Source organism: Poecilia formosa, unplaced genomic scaffold (assembly GCF_000485575.1).
Source record: "Poecilia formosa unplaced genomic scaffold, Poecilia_formosa-5.1.2 Scaffold21, whole genome shotgun sequence".
In the NCBI taxonomy this organism is placed as follows: domain Eukaryota; kingdom Metazoa; phylum Chordata; class Actinopteri; order Cyprinodontiformes; family Poeciliidae; genus Poecilia; species Poecilia formosa.
Window position 1 is genome coordinate 221,226 of NW_006799960.1, and position 7,859 is coordinate 229,084.

Here is a 7,859-nt window from a genome sequence, read left to right on the forward strand (position 1 = left end):
TGTTTCTTTATGTACAATTTAGCAAAACTGACAAAAAGCTTGAAAATCTCCTACATTTCTTCTGAGAGAACAAACAAAATATTTCCAGTTGGATTATTTGGTTCACCAGGGAATCCAACACAGACCTGATCTTAATGCGTAATCTATTGACCTGGAGGGCCTTCTTGAAGCTGAGCTACACTTTAAACTGCCTCTCATACAAGAATGAACAGAAACTCGACATAAAGAAGTGGAGAACAGGACCACTGAAAAATATTGATAGCTGCAACAGAGATAAATAATGTTGTCTTTGGCATTTGTACCTGTTTTATAGCTGAGAGAGTCTGAGCCACGCCACACTGCAGCAACGGCAGAAGAAATATAAGCCCTCTGCCTCCTGCATGGACAATAGAGCGCAGTGCACACAAAAAGCTGTCCATTCGTTTAATGTCCAGATTCACACAAAGGAAAGAGTCGCTCATCTCTCATGTTTCTTGGATCTTGCATGACTTTTCTTTATCTCAACAGAGCTAAGTTCTCAATCATATGCAACACACAACCCAAGATATGAAGGGTAGACTTTACACCCAAGTTTTATGATTTACAAGGGGAAAGGCATGTGATGAGCTGGTTGTGGTTTCTGTTTCTGTAAATCTAGATCAAGTATTTGTACTTTTCGCAAATAAGAAATAAAATGAAATTTTATGGAACAAAGAAAATAAAAAGAAACTTTCTGATTAACCTGTGCATTATATCAGACTTGCTCTTGAAGCAGCATTAATGAAAAAGAAAAAAATACAACAGCCCAATATTTAACACCTCTAAACATTTTCAAAAGGTTTTGATAATTATTTTTTTTTTTTGGCAGTTCTGAAAACAAGTTCCAGTTAAACCCACTCCTCCAAACGTGCAGTGCTGTGTTTTAGCCACTTGGGGTCAATGTCTACAAACAGCACATAGTCGGCATGTATTTAAATGCAGCAACAGTCTATTTTTAAGAGCAACAGTATTTTCCCAAACTCCAACCACAAAACCCAATGTAATAAAGCAAAGTGTATTTTGAAAAAGTAATTTATTTTATTAAAAATGTAAGTTTAGACTTTGAACTACATGCATACACAGTTGAAAATGCAGAAAATGTACTTATTTGATCCACTGATGAGCAAGTCAAACTCTACTTTTACCTTGCCAGTTCCTTACTCAACCTGCAGATTAGAAAGTAGTTAATTCAGTGTGTTTACAACTTCTGAACATCTCCTCATTCTTCCAGATGACAGAACAACATTTCTGAATCAAAATCAAAAAGGTTGTTTTGTTTTCCTAAACCAGTAAACTTTAAACTATTTTAATATGGAGCAGTTGAGGAGAAGTTGTGCAGCGTTGAGTTGAGTTGTAACAATGTTCAATGGAAGAATTCACTGGTTTCTATTTGACCTGCCTAAATGTATTTTTTTTTTTTTTTGTACAGAACTCACCATCAAGCAGCACATTCGCCAATAGATGTGCACAGCTCAGCATGTTTACGTCCATTTTTAATTTTGGGAGATGTGACTTTTTCCAATAAGTGACATCATCTGTTGCTCTGCTTTAGGAGACAATAAGTGACCTGAGGCAACATTTGGGCCCTGGAGGAAGAGAACCGGTGTGTCATAGTTCAGAGGTCAGGAGGTGGAAGGTGACAGCCAATGGTTAATTTAATGACCAAGGAAATGGATGATATAGCTCCAAACATTTTTGGGGCTGGGGCTGGACAACCAAAAGGAGTGACAACTCCGAAACAAAAAACAATATAGAGAACTTAGCATACTCCATTTTTGTAGCAGCACAAAGCCAAGTGGGCTTTCCACTAGATCTGAAGTGCTGCAGAATATTTAACCAAGTATTAAATTGTGTGCTTCTGACGATCTATCATTACAACAAGCTGATGTTAGCATGCAGATGGAAATTCACAAGAAGCTTTTTCATCTAAAAGACGTGCCTCACGTGTGAGGTTCTGATTGACATCTTCCATCATGCAAAGTTTCTTGTGTCTTCATATTTGTACATTAGTATTCGCCATAGGAATGCCCAGTTTCTCTGCGTGTGTTCCTGTCGGGTCTTCTGTGACATGATGGTGACACAAGGCAGATTAGGGGTGGCACTGGCTAAATGTTTGCAGATGAGGGCTCCTAATATTTAATCACCACAGTTACAAGGGTCACTAGGTTGGGCGAGGGAGGGAGCCAAGTAGCCCACGGGTGTGATCAAAGAAGATGTTTTTTTTCTGTTTTTTTTTTTCCCCAGAAATCTATTGTGTATTTTGAGAATGTGTGCACGAGGATGAGAGTGTGCTTGTGTGCAAGAGCCCCTAGTTTTCCTCTGACCACTTGCCCCAGGGAAAAAGTGTGCTTGGTCACTGCTCTTTCAAACCTTGTTTAACACAGCGCCTCACCCCTTTGACCTGGGTTGAATCCTCACAGTCACTCATTCCTGGCGGGATTGAAAGTGAGGACACTTTCTGCTGACACATAATCTCCAGCTGTGGAAAATATAAAGGCATTCTATTTTATTTTTTTTATGGTGCATGTGAGAGGTTCTGGATCAAACTATCTATAAGCACAAAACATTGTGGACTGAAATATCTGTAAAAACATACATTTGCAATCTTTTACGAATCAGTTCTTATTTCCAATGCAGCCTTTTGTCAGTGTCTGTAACACAAGCGCAAAGCTGAAACAGCACACTGCGTAAGTGGGTTCAGTAAATAAATGACCAAACAGTACATCCTATTATTTTTTTTCTTGCAGGTCGTGTTTCATATACAGAGGTTGATGAATAGCTTAAAGAAGTGATATTTGTAAACCAGATTTATTGTGGTTGCATTGCTGGAAAGTACTTGGAAGGGCCTGAGGGTGTTGCTTCCAGCAAGGAGGGAACATGTCGTGCAGGAATCATCCCAAATGTAGAGTCTGAGCAATCAGTTTTAATTTAGAAAATCTAAACAAAGAGGGTGCGATTAGAGTCCAAATGAGTTGTTGTTCTGACACTGTGATTTTTTTACTTACCGTAACTTGTTCTGAAATATACCATAGAGACAATAATCTCTCCTTTCTCAGTATGATGCTGTCACCACTATGTTTGACATTGAGCATAGTGTCTTTAGAGTAAAGTGAAGTGCTAACTAGTTCAGTATTTTTTTTTGGAAGCTATGTTCTAAATATCAATGTTCAATCTAGCCGTCTGGGAATGTTATCTGCATGTTCCAGAGAGATAAAAACCAAAATTGTGCATGAAGTAGACACAAGAGAAAAACACTTACTGGAAAAACAATACTGTTTTTTTTATTTTTAATTTTGCTTCATTTACTGGTGAGATGTACAGTAGCACATTTTTTTAAATTATTCCCATTTAGAGTTTGCATATGTAGCTGCAACACTTTTTATTCTCTGAACTAGAATGGCGCAACTTACTTTCAACAACAGCTAACAAATGTGCTTAGCTCTTGAGTATTTCCTTTGTAGTTTCCTCCCAAGCAACTTGGCTTTGTAGATCTTTATGGGATTTGTTGTTTGGCAATTCCAACATTTTGTTGGGAATTTGATCTGGAATTTTGCTCGGGCACGGAGGATGTATCCTGAATCACCCAGTAAACACTGTCTGGCAGACCGAACGTTCTGGATACCATCTGCAGTTACGTAACCAAAAAAACACGAGCGCAGATACAAGACTTGAAAAATTGCATCACAGGGGTGCAGTAAGGTCTCATACATGTTCCATAAATCCCAATTTGTATTATAGGATTCAGACACAAAGGTAAAAAATAAATAAATAAAATGATGTAATTTAGTGGGCAAAGGGGATTTTGTCTTGAAAAAGTCTGAAGTGCACATGGAAGATTCACCTGTAAGATTGGGCTCTGTTCACTGCTTTGCTCTACTGAGCTGTATCGGGAGATCTTGCTATCGCTCATCTACAATTCAGGAAAACAGTGTCCAAATAACTGAAGGGGTTGATCTCATATGATTTTTTTATTAACAGAAGTCACAATTTATATACATATAAAAAAACAGAGCTGCAAATTTCATGGGAGCTTCACAAACCAAAAATCTTGTCGTTTATTGAATTCCTCCTTTGTAAACTCCACATGCATCCATAAACAGGACTTTGTTGCAAAAAGGGAAAAAAAACATGTAATTTTGGATAGTTTTGTCCTGTTTTTTTTTTTTTTTTGTCTAACTCTAACTCAAAGCAACTCTTTTCTCGGAACCTATTACATCATTATCTATTCAGTAAAATGACACAACCATTCAGAGACACGGCAAAAATACCTCAAATAAACCTGCTTTATGTCTGTTTGGGAAATTCCATGGACGTGTTGCGTGGATACTGAGAGCAGGAATACCTCACGTCTTCTGGGAGCGAATATTTCCCGGAATTTGGGGGCCCGTTCAACCACAGCGAGTGCTCGTTTCGTTTCATTTTCTTAAAGCTTAAATGTAGCTCTTTTTTTTTTAGATAACGCAGGTAGAGGAGCGTTCAATCTCTCCCGATCGTTTCTCTCTTAAGGCCTTGAAATCTAAACAATAAATGAAGGGAAAAGGACGAGGGAGGAGGAAATGTATTGGAAGAGAAAAATGAAACAGTGAATAATTTGTGTCTCCTGACATGATGCAGCGCAGGCCCACTTCCTGTAGCTCAGGTTTCACTGTGTGTGAGTGTAATCTGCTACAAAGGGGGAGGAGGAGGAGGAGAGGGTCCACTTCCTGCCGCAATTCATGATTTTAGGGACCTTGGATTTGTGCAAAGGTTATGGTAGGTAAGAAAATCAGGATGTTGGGGAAAAAAGAAATGAACCGAGCTGGATGTAAAGAGTTCTGAAAACATGTATTGGCAGTAAATAAACAAGTAAACAACTATACATGAGGGGCATTGTAGATGGAAACAATGATGGTAGAGACTTTTAAAGGATCCTTTAGTGAGTTCTCTGTCATAAAAGTTGAATGACATAATGTATGCTCTCCTACTTTTCTGAGGAAAGAAAAGGGGTTCATGCATTCATTTGTGCAGATGTGGATCATGTGTGTGGGTTCAGGAAGAACCTGACAGAACCATGCAGTTACTGAAGTTTTGATGTTGAGTAAAGCTTCCCTCCTCTGACTTTAATCCACATATGTTTTGTGCTTTGTTTTGCTTTGATTTGTAATGCTTTATTTCTTGAACGTTGCTTTGTGTTTTCGTGTGTTTGGGGGGTGGGGGGTGCATGCGTGTGCATGTGCGTGTGTGTGTGTGTGTGTGTGTGTGTGTGTGTGTGTGTCCAGCTTGGATCTCTGTGGTGTCTGTTCTGAGGTTTCTGTGGCTGCAGGTAGCGGACCTGTTCACTTAAAAAAAACTGTACCTCTAATGCACTCCAGATGATCCCACTATTTATAACTCTCTTGGATGCATGTTTTCTCTCTCTCTCTCTCTCTCTCTCTCTCTTTCTCTCTCTCTCTCTCTCTCCCTCTCTCTCGCTCTCTCTCTTCCCCTTTATAACAAGTACACACATTGCACACTCCCTTGGCTTGATGTAATCCTGGCGCCTGCCTTTTTTATTATGCCATCACTCCTGTAGGCTGTTTTGAAAGAAACAAACACTTGCAGACATACAGCCTGGGTTCTGAAGAAGTCGGAATGCATGTGTGAACTTTAAATAAATAATAATAAAAAAAAGTCTCACAAAACATTTGAGGCTTTACATAACAGCTGGAAAAGCGTTGTAAATGGACTCGATAGCGCTCATCAAAAACTGAAGGAAGCAAACGTACCTGGGAGATGGCCGTGTTGTATGTGGACTTCAGAAAACACAGTGGACAAGAACCAGCAGTTAATCATCACTGACTGTGGACACATCATACTGGACTTCATGCAATGTGGATTCTGTGCTTCTATAGCCTTCCTACAGATTCAAAGCTATTTATTTACAAATAAATGGGTATTTTTTTTCTTCCGCTCAACTTTCAGTGCTTACAGTATGTCCGTTTTTGTCAATATTCAGATTTTCTGAGACACTAAATTTGGATTTTTCCATCATTTATAACTCATAATCACCACAATTACTAGAAACAAGTGCTTGAAATATTTCATACTACGAGTAATGAAGGCATACGAGATATGAGTTTCACTTTCAGGATAGAGTGAGAAAAATGTTTTTAACTTTTTTCTGCTATTTTCATTTTTAGCTATACTTGTATTTTGTAGTGTTGAGCCCAAGTTTACTGTCCAACAAGACCAGGAGACATACAGCCAGACCAGTGTAGGAATTGGACTCCGCTGCTATCTTTAGATGAGGTGGTCACATACCCCAAAAATGTAGCAGCTGTAATTACATTAGCAACTACTACACAGTTAATGCAAAGTGTTGACCCAGGAGATCTGAAAACCAGTGTTTGTTTTATCAAAAATGATTGAAAACTATGTTTTCCTATTTTTTTCATAGTTCTGCAGTACTTTGTACTCGTCTTATATATATTGTAAAGTGTCAAATTGTCAAAAAGTTCTAGGTACTTTTGCACAGATATGTAAATATTGTCAGGAGTCGGGGGTTTTTTTCTTACGCAAAATGAATGATGAGTGCTTGGAACCAAAGACCAAAAGGACCATTTACTCTGTTATCAACAAAAGTCCATAATTCAGGCTCTGTCTGAACTTTGGTTTGGAAACAGAGTTTCCTGTTTCTACCACGCATCGTTTTTTTTTTTTGTTTTTTTTTTACAATATGTACTTTTGGACCCAGGACCTTTTGCCTCTTTTTTTTTTTTTTTTTTTTACAAGGCGGTTCTACTTTACATTTGCTGCAAGAATGCCAAGAAAACGGTTCAAATCACTGTTTGCATGTGTGCAAGTGTGTGCATGTTTGTATGAGAAACTTGGGAAGTTGGCACTAATCTTAACCAGGCACCCGGAGGGAGAGGAGAATTATGGGGCATTTAGGCCAGTTTTACAAGAGCTGAAAAAACACGCGAAAGGTTCAAATGACACCAAACACCGACCCTGTAAAATCACACAACCAACACCTTCAGAGAGCCACGCAGACAGAAAAACACCAGCCAGAGAAGCACATATCATGTTCTAATATTAAACTTTTTGCAAAGTCAAGAAGAAAAACAAGAAAGAAAGGAAGAAAGAAGGAAAACACCCACACACACGCTGATTCAGAGCACAACTGGCTAGAAAAATGCTGCCTGGCAATTACCACCGCATCAGCAAGACTTTGTTTTCTTACAGTCCCGACATCGTTCTCTTTGTCTCGCTGCGGTTTTTGCCCTGCTATGTGTGCTTGCACAAACCTTTCAAGGTAAATAGAAGTCGCAAAGAGCATTTTGGAAAAGCTAAAGACGGGGAAAGAAAATGGAGTTTGAAGCAGAGAAGGAAGTGAGCTTGGAAGATTATGTGATAAAACGAGAGAAGACAGAGAAAGAGGGTTGATTTAAGATGGGAACGCTGGATCAAGGGAGAGGTAGAAAGACCACCTCAAAGTAATGAGAGAGGCAGCAAGGAGATAGAGGTAAAGAAGGTGGAGATGGAAAAGGAAAGAGAGAGAGAGACCACCCCACAGTTAACACCAGAGGGAAGACTGTACATTTTTAATGTCTATTTTCTCTTCCAGCTCAGCTCCCCTTGGACCAACACCGAGGCTGGAATCTCTCTGCTGCCAAGACGTCCCTCTCTCCGCCCTGATGTGTGTGTTTGTGCATACTCACTCATGACAGGGGCCCCCGGAACGCCAATAAACCACGGCTGCGCTCTTCTTATTGCTTTCAACATAGAGAGGCTCGAAAACCCTTATATAATCCCAGGATGATGCAACTGTACGTGTGTGTGTGTGTGTGTGTGTGCGTGTGTGTGTGTGTGCGTGTGTGTGT